A 13059-nucleotide genomic window follows, 5' to 3' on the forward strand; every position below is an offset into this window, starting at 1 on the left:
CATTATTGTAACTCTTTAAATGCGATGATTACTTGAACCATGAATATTGTTGTTTATTTTTCCACTCCTGAACAATTTATACTTTTCCTGAAATGAACAATTGCTTTATTTGTCATATGTGTTTTATTCATTTATCTCTAACTCTACACTTCTCTCAATGTGTTCAAACATAAAATTCCACCCTTCCATCAGAGTATTCTGGATTACTTATCCTCTAAGACACTTAAATAGATTTCCTTCAACATTCTCCTGTGATGGAGACCCTATTTCCTGGACTCCCTATCTTTCTTATTTTATTCTTTTTTTTGTTTAAAAATATTTCCAGTATCTTCCTGAGAAAAGGGTAACTTTGTAAAGTCCTGTAAGTCTGAAAGCATACTTATATACTTGCATTGATAGATAGTTTTGCTGGGTACAGAATTCTACCTTGGAAATATTTTTTCTTTAGAATTTTGAAACATTTCTCCATTGTCTTCCATCATATTGTTCTGAAAAGTCCAATGGCATTCTGATTCTCATTCCTTTGTATAATGCATGTTTTCTTTTTATTTCCTCTAGAAAAAATCAGGATCTTCTCTTCATCCACACTTCACAGTGATGCATCTTGGTGAGTCTATTCTCACCCATTGTGTTGGCACAATTGGGAAATTCAGGAACTTGATATCAGGAGAGTTTTCATGAATTACTTCTTTGGGTAAATTACTCTCATTGTGTCTGGATCTGCTTTCCAGGTTTGGATGAGTATAGAGTTTTGTTTGTTCATTTTTGTTTTTAAATTTACCCTGTAATTTGTCGGGCTTTTCAACATTATGAGTGGTATCTTTTACCAGTTTTGGAAAGTCATCTGTAATTTTCTCTTCATTTCTTACTTTTACCTGTGTTTCCCTTTATTATTTTTTTTTGAAATTTTGACTAAATATATATCATATCTTCTACCTCTATTTTTGTTAATACTTTCTCTCTATGTGTTTTTCACTGTTTTTTCCCCCAGACTTCATTACAGACATTCATATTCTCTTTTTCCAAAGGTCTTTAAGCTCTTAATTTTTTATATTAAATTATTTTTTTCTAATTGAACACTGACTAATCCAGATAGTAATGGTAGTGATAAAGAGTTAAAAATACGTATTAAATTTTTATTAGATGCAAGCATCCACAGAATTTGCTGAAACTAGTAACTGTGAGGGATGGTTAGGGAAAGAAACAAGGATAACTTCTAAGGTATACACTCTAGTTACCAGAAGGATGGATGACCTATTTAGTAAATGGTAATGACACATGTAAATACAGTTCACAAAGATAGAGAAAGGAGCATTTATGTGTTCAACATTTTTTGAGATGTTTACAAAAACATATGTTTTGCTAACCAGGCATCTGAGGAGAAAACAATAACATGGAGTGAACAATTCATAAAGACGAAACAACAGAATTAGTCCTGCAAGGACACCAAATATTGGAATTTTCAGGCACAGACAAGATCAACTATGTTTACTGTGTTTAAACTTGAAAATGTCAGAAGAAAATAGAAAGGGTAAAATTGACATTTTTTTTTTTTTAAAAAGAAAATTCTAGCTAACAAAAGCTAACATTAAGAGTCAACTGAAGAATTAAACAAAGATTGGACAAACTCAAAATGTAGTTCCCAAGAAGGACACACTATACCAGGGAGGACATCAAAGGGGGCTGAAGTGGGCTGAGTGCTAACCTCCAACAGCTGACTTACTACTGTATTCCAGGTTCACATTATCTCTACAGACCACTGCTCAACATCTACTCTTACGCACCTCCAAAATGTATACATGACACATACTTGGCCAGATCAGTTCAGACCTCCCTTTAAAACCATTCAGTGGCTTCTCTTTGCCTTTTTTTCTTTTTTTTTTGTCATGGGCTGGCACTGGGAATCAAACCTGGGTCTCCGGCATGGCAGGGGAGGTCTGCCTGCTGAGCCACCGTTGCCCGCCCACTTCCCTTTGCTTTTAGCAGAGTCCTCATTACTACCATATGGCCTCAAAGCCCTGCAGAATCTGGGTTTTTATGTTCCAGCCATATTTATCTCCCATATTCCAACATCAAATACTGCAACATTTCATAACTTTGTACATACTCATGTTCGTACATGTTCTCTTTGCATGGAATATATTCTTTCTAATGTTCAAATGGCATGTTACTGTTTACTCTTCAGGCTCTATATGCTATGTTGCATGTCACTGAGTCATTTCCTGGCTACTGTCTGTACCGGGGCATTTTCAGTATCACTGCCAACATTATTCTCTACCTCATTACTTTATTTCCTTCAGCGATCTTACACAATCACATAACCATTTTATTTAATTACATATATTAATTCCATGTCCGTCTCCCCCAATAGAGTGTTTGTCTTTTTCTGTGAAATGCAAGTGCAGGTCACAGGACCTGGCACCAAGGAAGTACCCAAGAAACATTTTTTAATGTATGAATAAAACCTTTGGAAAATTAATTACCTTCTCTAACCAAATTTACAAAAACAAATGCACAATCTACTATGTGGGATTGTGGTGAAGATTAAGTAAATAACAGCCACATTATAAAGTATTCAAATTATATTTATAAAGCATTCATAACATTTTGAACAAAATGAATGCAAATAAATGTTTTTATCTTAGATCCAGAAAAAAAATTTTCCACATAGTTGAAACTCGTTACAGAACCCTGTACTGGGATGCCAACGCAACAGAAATTGATCATGCAGATGACAGATGATTAAAAATTGAGTAGAGACTATGTTCAATTCTATTTATCTCCCCTTAATCCGATATAATTTTACTCCAACCTTCTACGACGCACCATCTATTTTATTTAGCAAATTATGCTACTTATGTTACTTACTATTTTAATGAGAAAGGAGATGACAATTAAAACCAACTCTGACACTGTCCCAATCTTTCTATTTCCAAATTCACTTCTGGCTTTATCTCATCCTCCCTACCTCCCTGACACTCTCTAGCATCAATGGTACACTTATTGTGACTTTAACTTTTTCTTCATCTTTTTATTTATGCACTCTATGGATATATTCATTTCCTACTCTAATCTATCCCTCTCTTTTTCCTGCATATGCCTCTAGTTACCATTTAATACACAGGCTTCTTGTAATGGTCAGAAAAAAAAATCACAGTACTATTTTCTCACTCTTGAAACCATTACATTTTGGATTCTGCCATTGTAAATCCATTGAAATTGTCTTGCTTCTTATAATAATTCAAATTAAATTTCATTGGAAATTTTTCAGTCTATTTTTTTTACTCATTTCTCTACAACTTTAAAGGTTTATCTTAAAAATCACTTCTGTCTTTCTTCCTACCTTCTTTACTGGTCCTTCTATTTCACTTTTACTAATTGTGTTTCTTCATCATCAGAAATGTTATCTCCAAGGTTATTGATAGGGTTTCTCACCCATTTCCATATCTTCATTTGTTGAGCTTTATGTCTGTAGAACATATTAATTGGGCTACTGTAGAGAAAACTCAGTATATCTCAAATCAAAATTATTGTCTAAACCAAAGAAACGCTTCCAACCTTTTAATTTTTTTCTATCTTAGTTGTATGTTCTCTTAACACACTAGTCCATTTTTTTTACTCTTTTTCTTACTTCTCACATCTCATTGGTCACACACACATATCTGCAAACACACACAATCTTTAACAATTATGCAAAAAATCTTGCCTAATTTCTCATGCATTAGTTTCAACTGTGGTCTATACTATCTCTCGCTGCAATTTTGCAATAACATTCTCTCCGTTTTATGTCTTCTTTCTCTACCCTAACTCTTTGTATGTCATCGCCTTTCTATTTCTTTCTAAAAGAAATGTTCTAAATATGACTTCCGCTGTATGCAGGTTTGATCCCTTATTTTAATTAATTCCAGAATTTTTATAGACCTCTTAATATAGGACAGGACTTGAGCAAGGAGCTCAAGCTAGTCTCAAGGAATGTGTAATCTAATAAGAGAGACAAAGGAGAGAGTTTCATAAATAAATAAGAACATGGACACTTGAGTCATAAAACTTATGTTAAAACCCCAAGATTTTAAGTTCCTAAGTATGACTTTTAACCAGTTGTTGAACTTTTTAGTTGCAATTTTCCTTTTGTATAAAATAAGGATAAAAAAAAAAATACCTAACTCCGTAAGATGAAGTGAGGAATATTTGAGTTTATCTTAATTTCCGTCCGGAAATGAATGCTCAAAAAAGTGTTAGCTAGTCACTGTTTTGTTGTTGTTGTTAAATATAGGCATGCTGAGAGGAAAGTATAACTACAGTGGTTTGATAGAGAAGCTAGCTGTTCACTAAATTCTCATCTTTTTCCCAGCTGTCTTCGGGAGATGAAATGCCTAAGCAGGTGCTCCCTGGCTCTTTATACCCAGGTGTAAATAATTAGTTCTGAGAAATGGAACTAGATAGAAACTAAGTTTCACTTATGGATCAAAGTTTTTAAGAAAAGGGTGAATTTCTCTAATGAAGCCAATCACTTATACATGATGGAAGGAAAACCACGAGCTACTCAAGCACATCTGCATTTTGCTGGTAGATGAGAGAATATTTACTATATTTTGCTACCGATACTTTAGGGTTTGTTTCCCAATGCAGCTAACATTATTCTAAAATACATGTTGGGACATTCAAAGAGGAAAGAGCAATGCAATTTGTTTCAGGGAAAAGGAGAGTTTATTAAAAGTTTCCTCCATTATATAACACATTATCTTCAGTGTGAAAGATAAATACATGAACAGAAGTGTCATGAAGAGATATTTCTGGGAGAAAGATAGTGCTTGCAAAGCATTATACAGCATGTGAGTTCAGAGAATCATAAAAGTTTGGTAAGGCTACAGTGAGTGAGTCAGGTAGAAAGAGGCAAGATAAATAACTGGACGTAAAAACAGAAACCATACAATTCAGGGCCCTGAAAGACGAGCTAGGAAGTTGACAGAGATAGAGAGGAAGGGACATATTTTAGAAAACTCAAGAATCTACAAGATGGCAGAAGTGGAGCAAAAGAAGTGGCGGGGGAGGGGTGGGGAAAGGAAAGGCAGACTTTGCACAAATTTACTCACCCCAGCGTGTGCCTCAGCCAGCGGCTGGACACGTCCTAGGAGCAGCCGGGGCAGCTTTGCAGGGCACAGCTGCGGTGGCGGCTGATGCGTGGCTTGTGGTGGACGCAGCACTGGCAGCTGAAGCGGAGTCGTAAGGCCAAGAAAGAGGCGCGGCGGGTGTAGAAGCAGCGGGAGGTGAAGGACACCTGTGACCCCTTGATCATCCTGCTGGTAAGCGGCAAGGTGGGCGTCTCCAAACGCGGGAACATTAACCAAATAAAATCAAGGCCCAGATGATTTTACGTGACGAGTTTGCCATCACCCACATGAAGCAGTCTAGCCGGCCCCCTCCCGCCTCTTCATTTTCCTCAAATAGTCCTTCCTAGCCAAAAAGGCACAGACTTCAGGGGAAAAAAAGGAAGACTGGATAGCATAATGTTGTTTACTAGGCTACAGATCCTGAAAACAATACTTTCTTCTTAAATAGACACCATTGCATACCAAATCATAAGCTGGGAGAAAATTATGCCGGTCAAGATTACACACCAAACTGTCTAAATCAAACCAATCCATTATTAGACCATTTGGTTGGCATAACCATCTTTGTCTTCCCTATGTTAATCAGCCAGCTATATTCACCTGCAGTAGCATCTCCGTAAAAATCTGAACCTCCTTCCAGTAAATTGTTCATTGAGTTTTCCATACAGTTATTTACCTTTATTGAAAACTCTCCTCTAAGGCTCTTCATTGAAGTTCACTGTGGTAGAGGAGGCTTAGGATAAGAAAGGAATGATTGTAAATTTAGCTAACACACGTGTTCCAGGTAAATACCGTTTTGTTTTGCATGTGGACAATTCCTAAGTGAATTAGCTCAGAGAGATACAAGCTATCTATGTTAAAAACTATGTAGCAATAATTTAATCTGTCTTCTGGCTATACAAATATATAAGCTTCATTAGCCATATTGATTTGTGGGGAGTGATTTCTTAAGTGAATTTGTCTCAGCTAGTGTTCCTATATACTTCTGGGATTTCCCTTTGACCATGAGATTGGATAACTATAGTCCATAGCATACACTTCTCAGGTAGAAGTTAGGAAGAGTATCCTCCTCATGAAATGATGACCTTCATATCACCTATTGTAATTTAAGTTGCAGTGACTTAAATCTGTGTTTACCTCTCTGCTTAGTGCATAAGCAGCACTGTGTTTCATTCCTCTTTATATCTCAACTGCCGTACACTGTGACATGGTGAGCGTTGTATAATAGGTTATTAAATGGAGGAGCAGTTTAATGAGTGGATACTGGATATTTGATTGTCTGAATCAATAACCCCCCGTCAAAATATAAGTATCAGTGGGTAAATAATCCTGATCCAAACCACAGGTTAAAATGATAATACTGGAGATCTTCATCATAAAAAGGACAGTCGTGGTCAGCTATTCCAACCCTCCCCCCACCCAACCTGTTTTATTTTCACTAAGGAATCTGAGTTTGGCATGAATACTAGCCATTCCAGAATCCCTTAGGGTCTTTTTGCTATGTGTTTAAAATTTTCCTGACGCCAGAAAAATAACAGTTGAATGATGACCAGATGGCAGGAGAGCTGTGGTAATTTGGCTGGAAGTAAAACGAGCATTGAAGCATAATGAGCAAATTAGAGATTTAAATCTTTTCTATGAGCAAATCAACCTAATGGGGTGGACAAGATTACTCAATGGATTTTTATTAAGTTTATTTATTTCCTTTAAAATAGAAACTGATGTATCCATAGTATGATTTTGAAGAAATGTGACTGATGGATTAAATGGAAATGTTTTTCAGGTATTATCTGCTTAGAGCTACACAGGGTGAATCCCTCCTAATCTTAGTGTATGAGGGCAGGTATGATATCATTGAGGTGTGTAGCTAAAACCTTGGAAACAATCTTGTATTCTCTATTCAGGAGAGTAAAAGAGGATGAAAATCTCCCAATTGTTCCTTACCTTGTCATCTTTTTAAGGATTATGGGATCAAAGGAGTTTTCATGTCTTGAGACATAATTCTGGTCTTAAAAAATTCTGAAAAGACTCTCTGATGTTAGATATAATTGCCACAATCATGTTTTATTAGAATTGATGGGAAATCTGTCAGCACCTGAGGCTTTTCCTAGGTTTATGACTTGGATTTGAGGTCTTTTGTCTTTAATGATATTGTGTTGTCCAACTGATAGACTTAAGGGAGGGAATGAATTGAAGGCAAGTCCATCAGTTTACTGTGGGCGAGATCATAGGAAAAAAATATGGTGACTAGACTCAAAAACATTTTGAAAGTACTAAGTGCCTTTCTGAATTATTAGAATAGCTTAATATGGGCATACATTTTACTGCCATCGTTAGTAGATTGCTAACCCATATGCAACTGATGAGAAATGTATTTTGCATAACTTAATACCTCACATATAAGCTGAAATATTAATATAGATACATGGACAAGTGTGTATTTACTACTGTATGTGAATTGATGGAGATGACTGTCAATTATTTTGTAGAATGAATAAAAATGATAAATCTATTCATTTAAATTCTCTTTCCAAAATATATGACAAAGTTCAGCATCTTCAAAACTAGATCCTAATTCTGCTTTATTATGTTCTATCAGTAGGTGTTATGGCTATACTACCAATAAACTCATATGATGATAACAACATATTACTTAAAAATAAGCATTGCATGTGGATATACATTCAACTCTCTTACAATTTTCTTTAAGATCAATTATTTATATGTATCTGCTCAAATATTTTGCTGCTAAGGATTTTTTTTTTTTTTTTTTTTTAAACATTTTCTTGTTTTATTGTATTCTGTTTCTCCGTTTTTGTTACATGGGCTGGGGCCGGGAATCGAACCGAGGTCCTCCGGCATAGCAGGCAAGCACTTTGCCCGCTGAGCCACCGCGGCCCGCCTAAGGATTTTTTTTAATCCAGGACTTAGATATATAGTGATTTAAGAAATGGAATTATATCTTAGTTAAATATAAAAATATTGATCAAATTTAGTGAAATATCAATTTGGTGAGAGAAGATGCTCGCAATGCTCTTTTCCTTTTTGTGTCCTAGTTTCTCTTTTTCTGTATGGAAAGTTTTCCTCTCTTAATTATGTAGCTCTGGTGAAACAATTGCAAATTCACCTGGTACAATGCCCAGCTTTGGCCTCTGAGAGAAGCATGAGACTTGGGCCTGGTTGATCATATGACACTTGATACCAAGAATTACCTAAGAAATCATTGTGCAATTTGCTGGAAGGATTTTCAGAGAGAGAATTCTACCTCTAGAATCATTAGCTAAAACTACATACTCTGTAATTCGACATATCCATCTTGTGAGCTCATGGGCAGAATTTGACTGAAAACAAAGACAAATAGAGAAAAGATATTTAAGAGATGAAAGTGAAAGTGAACACAGAAACGAGGGGGTAGGTGTGGGAGAGTGAGATAGAGAGAGGAAGACAGAGAGAGAAAGATCCTGTTATTTGAATCTCGGGGTCACCTATGTGTAAAGGCAGTGCCATTCCTTAATTTTTCAGTTATGTTAACCAACAAATTTAATTTTTGCTTAAGCTTGCTGAGTAGGATTTCTGCCACTTGCAACCAAAAGAGTTCTGAATAATATATTAACTTAATGGCTGAATGTGGAATGTGTCAGTAAAGATAACTGCAACCTATATACTCTTACATTTACCTGGATAGCCATTAAGTAGGCAAACCATGATTTCTTGATGGATATAAAGAGTTTACATAAACTGGTTGTCTTAGTTTTCTAGAGCTGCTATCACGATACCAAACAATGGGTTGGGTTGAACAATAGGAATTTATTGGCTGATGGCTTTGAGGTTAGCAGAAGCACAAAATAAAGGTGTCAGCAAAATAATGCTTTCTCCCCAGAGTCTCTATGTTTTAATGCTGCCTGCTGGCCATTCTTTGGGCTTCTCCACTTGCATCTCTAACTCCTGTCTTCACAGTGTGATATCTTCTCCTTTTAAGCTTCTGTGACTTCCTGTTGTCTTTAAAAGGCCTCTGTTAATCCTTACTAAAACCCATCCTCAATCAACTGGGCTATACCTTAACTAAAAATAAAATCTTCAAGAGGTCCTATTTACAATGGGTTCACACCCTCTAAAATGTAGATTAATATTAAGAACATGCCTGTTTTGGGGTACAACCATACTAGTCAACAGTGCAGTGTTACCCAACTCTTTTGAAAACCATAAGTTCAGGGGAACTGCTGTTAGTTTGTCAAAATCACTTTGACTTTTAATACTGTGGTGTGCTTATATCTTCAGGAAAGAAAAAAACAAACAAAATAAGATAGAAGTGGTTACAAAAGCTGTGAACTTTATTTTCCACTACAGTCGCTTCCTGGAAAATGTTAGGAAAGGGCAGTAGACTATACTAGAAAGACTTAAGAGGTTAATTTAGTAATGGAAATTGAAAATATATTGTACTATAACTTATGACTGTTGATGTTTTATGGGCATCCTTGGAAGTTTTCTGAAATGACTGTAACAGAATGTAGATTGAGGAAGATCTTGGGTTTATCTGATGAAAGTTTGGGACCAGCAGGCTGCCACTAATATCAATTTGCACTCTTTCATTTGGGGTGAGGAATAGGAGCCTCTATTCACCTATTCATGCCGCCAATATTTACTGAGGACCTACTTTGTGCCAAGCACTGGGAATAAGGGAACAAGGCAGAATGAGTTTATGATACAATAAAGAAGTCAGGGAAATAGGCCACATAAATATTGCATAATATGAGCTATGATGGGGGAAATAATGGATGCTGCAAAGCACATATAAACTCCACTAACCCTGATTTAAAGATTTATGGGAGGCTTCCTGGAGAAATGGCTGCCAAAACTGATTTCTAATAGGTGAGTCAAAATTAATCAGGAATAAAACCAAGGGAAGTTGTGTTACAGGCAGACAAAACAACTGTACAAAATGTATAGAAGGTAGAAAGATTATGACATAATGGAAGTAATTCAATATGGCTCAAACACATACTGTAATTGGTAGAAGAAAACAATGGAGAGTTATTGAATGACCAAATCTATGGAGGTTTGGGGAATCCTTGGGGTAGATTTAGTCTCTGTCCTGAAGAAAAGGTACAGTTATTGAGGAAGCCATTATATGATCAGAATCAATTTATTTTTGCAAAATAAACCCTGACTGAAGTTGGTAAGTAAATCTGAGGGAACAATGATAGAAATACTTAAGATAATACAATAATAAAAATATTATGATAACTTGTACTAGAAAGTGATAGTGAAGAAGAAAAAAGTTTTCTTTGAAAAGACATTTAAAATATAAAACATTTGGTAATTGAATGAATTAGTTGTATATAGAGAAGAAGAATCTGGGATGACACCTCATCTCTGGCTTAAGCAAGGAGCTAGATGAAGATGTCATCCATTGAGAAAAGGAACGCAGAAGGAAAAGCACATTTGAAGGAGAGATCGTGTGTTAAGTTTTTGACATGTGAATTTATGGTGCTTGAGCAATCCAATTGAAGTTGGAATTTTGGCTAGAACTGACACAGCTAGGCTCGAGTTACAAATTTTGTAATCTGTAGAGAGACAGTTGAAAACATGGCAGGAGTCAGAAAATAAAAGGACCCAGGGCAGAGCCCTGAAAAAATATCAACATTGAACACATTTCAAAAAAGGCAAATATGAAGTATCCAGATAGGTGGGAGGAAAAACATTTGTCACACACCAGAGTTCAGGATGAATATGTAATATTACACATTATAGAGATATTATATATGGAATATAAAGTTGCAAAAGCATTAGTCAGAGAGAGAAGGCAACAGTCCCCTCACCCTCCTATTGTCCCACAATATGGGTCTGTTCTCTTTTGGCAGGAACTTTCTCCCTGCTTTTCTAATTTTGATGAAGTGTTATAAAGCAGGAATTTATAGACTGTTTCAGACTTGAAATATCAGCTATTAACAAGATTTGTCTGGGAATGCCAGCTCTCTGGCACTTAGAGTTCTTGGGGCTAATGGGAAGTTGCAGTCCTGTTTTGCTAAGAATAGGAATGAGGTAGCCCAGTGCAAAGATGAGTATGAGTACAGCCCTCCCACTATTAGAAGAGGAAGGAACTGCTGCCTTAGCCCCTGCCCAATCCAGCTGGTCCATTTCTCAAGCAAACCAGAGTAAGTGCCTAAGGTCATTTTCAGACCCTTCTATTCATTTCACCACAGGATGTGGACTCAAACACACAAAAAAGGGTATCTTAAAGAGGCAGTGGTTGACAGTGTTTTAAGTTGCTGAAGGTCAAATTAAGTAAGAAATGAAGTGCTCCCACTGGATGCATCAATGAAGAAGACTGTAGGTACTTTGGCCTGTAGGTACTTTGGCAAAAATATTTTCAATTGAAAATATTTTTCAAGAAGCCAGATGACTGTGGTTGGTTGAGTGAATTACTTCTTTCTCCTTGAAATAATTGTCTTCAGATACCACCCTTTCTAGATTCATTCATTCATTCATAGTATCCTTTTCTGGGAATTCTTCTTCCAAAATTATATATTTGGAGTGCCCCATGGGCAATGCTTGGAACTTCTGCCTATACCTGGTGCCTTGGTTAGCTTATCCAGTGTTATGGAATGAAACAGCTTTTACAGATGGCTTCTACAGCTATCTCTTTTCATAAAAGTTTGATAGTTCAAACTTAAAATGTCCGAAGCTAGACTCTTGTCATCCCCTACACATCTTTTCCACCAGTAGTCTTTCCAATCCCAATTAATGGCAACTTAATCCTTCCTGGTATTGAGGTCAAATTCCTTCAAGCCACCACTGATGATTTTCATTCTTTCACACCTCCCATCCAATCTGTGAAGGATCGTGCTGGCTTCTCCTTCACACTATATTCACCTCCACTGCTATTCCAAACCAGCTGCTTCATTCACCTGAAGTGCTTTCTCTAAGAGCCTCCTAACTGATCTCTGTTTCCATCCTTGTTGTTTTACAGCCCATCCTCTACACAGCAGGCAGTAGAAAATGTTTCTTCTCTGCTTAAATCCTCCCATGACTTCTCATTTCACAGAACAAACAGCATTTAATTCTTTCCAATGACCTATATGGACCTACATGATTTGGGCACTCATTAAGTCTCTGGCTTTGTTTTTTACCATTTTACAACCCCTTTTATCTTTGGTCTAGCTGTACTGATCACTTCAGTGTTTGTGGAACAAATCAGTGATAATCTCACTGTAGGGCTATTGAGATAGGTTTTTCTAATGCTGGAAATCTTTCCAGAAAAAGTCACATTGTTCACTCCTTTATACTATTCAAGTTTGTTTAGATGTAATATTCTCTGTGAGGGCTACCTTAGACACCTTATTTTAAATTACATATACCCTTCTCCACTCAGTTTTTATCATGTTACTACTTTTTTTCCTTAAGCAGTTGTCAAACTCTGATGTGCTATACAATTAATTTATGTTATAATTTCTGCTATCTGCAGAATTCAAATCGCATAGGGGCAGGATAATTTATTCTGTTCTGTTCACCACTTAATCCCAATATCTAGAAGAATGGCTAGTGCAAGTTTATCTTTCAGTGTACAATTTTTGGATAAATAAATGAAGGTAATTACTGTCATATGTGAACTCATTAATACTCACACATTGGAGAGAACTTAGAGCATTTTGCCTTAAATTTGCATATTATAAGAACAGGACTAATTGCACTTTTTCTAGATTTAAGAAAAATGTTCCTGCAGAGTATTTTTGAAAACTTGGTATATCATATATGTATGATATATACATCATTTGAAATGATATAAAATTAAAGTAAATATCTAAAATTTTCATCAATCAATAATTAATTACATTTATTTATCCATTACGTAAATCCAGTAAGTAAAAATATTGTATATAACAAAAGCCATTTTAAAAATTTAATTGCTTAATGTGAGCTAAGCCTATGGCCTCACTACATGAAATAT

General features: G+C 36.0%; 1 long non-coding RNA gene across 1 annotated transcript in view; it reads left to right on the forward strand.

Moving 5' to 3' along the window:
- The first annotated feature begins 518 nt into the window (after positions 1–518).
- The window catches only part of LOC143689816 (uncharacterized), a 65781-nt gene continuing 53240 nt past the window's right edge, over positions 519–13059 (forward strand). Inside the window, exon 1 of the long non-coding RNA XR_013178923.1 lies at positions 519–607. This is a non-coding gene — a long non-coding RNA (uncharacterized LOC143689816). The remainder of the gene's footprint in view (positions 608–13059) is intronic.

This window comes from Tamandua tetradactyla, chromosome 7 (assembly GCF_023851605.1).
Source record: "Tamandua tetradactyla isolate mTamTet1 chromosome 7, mTamTet1.pri, whole genome shotgun sequence".
Classification (NCBI taxonomy): domain Eukaryota; kingdom Metazoa; phylum Chordata; class Mammalia; order Pilosa; family Myrmecophagidae; genus Tamandua; species Tamandua tetradactyla.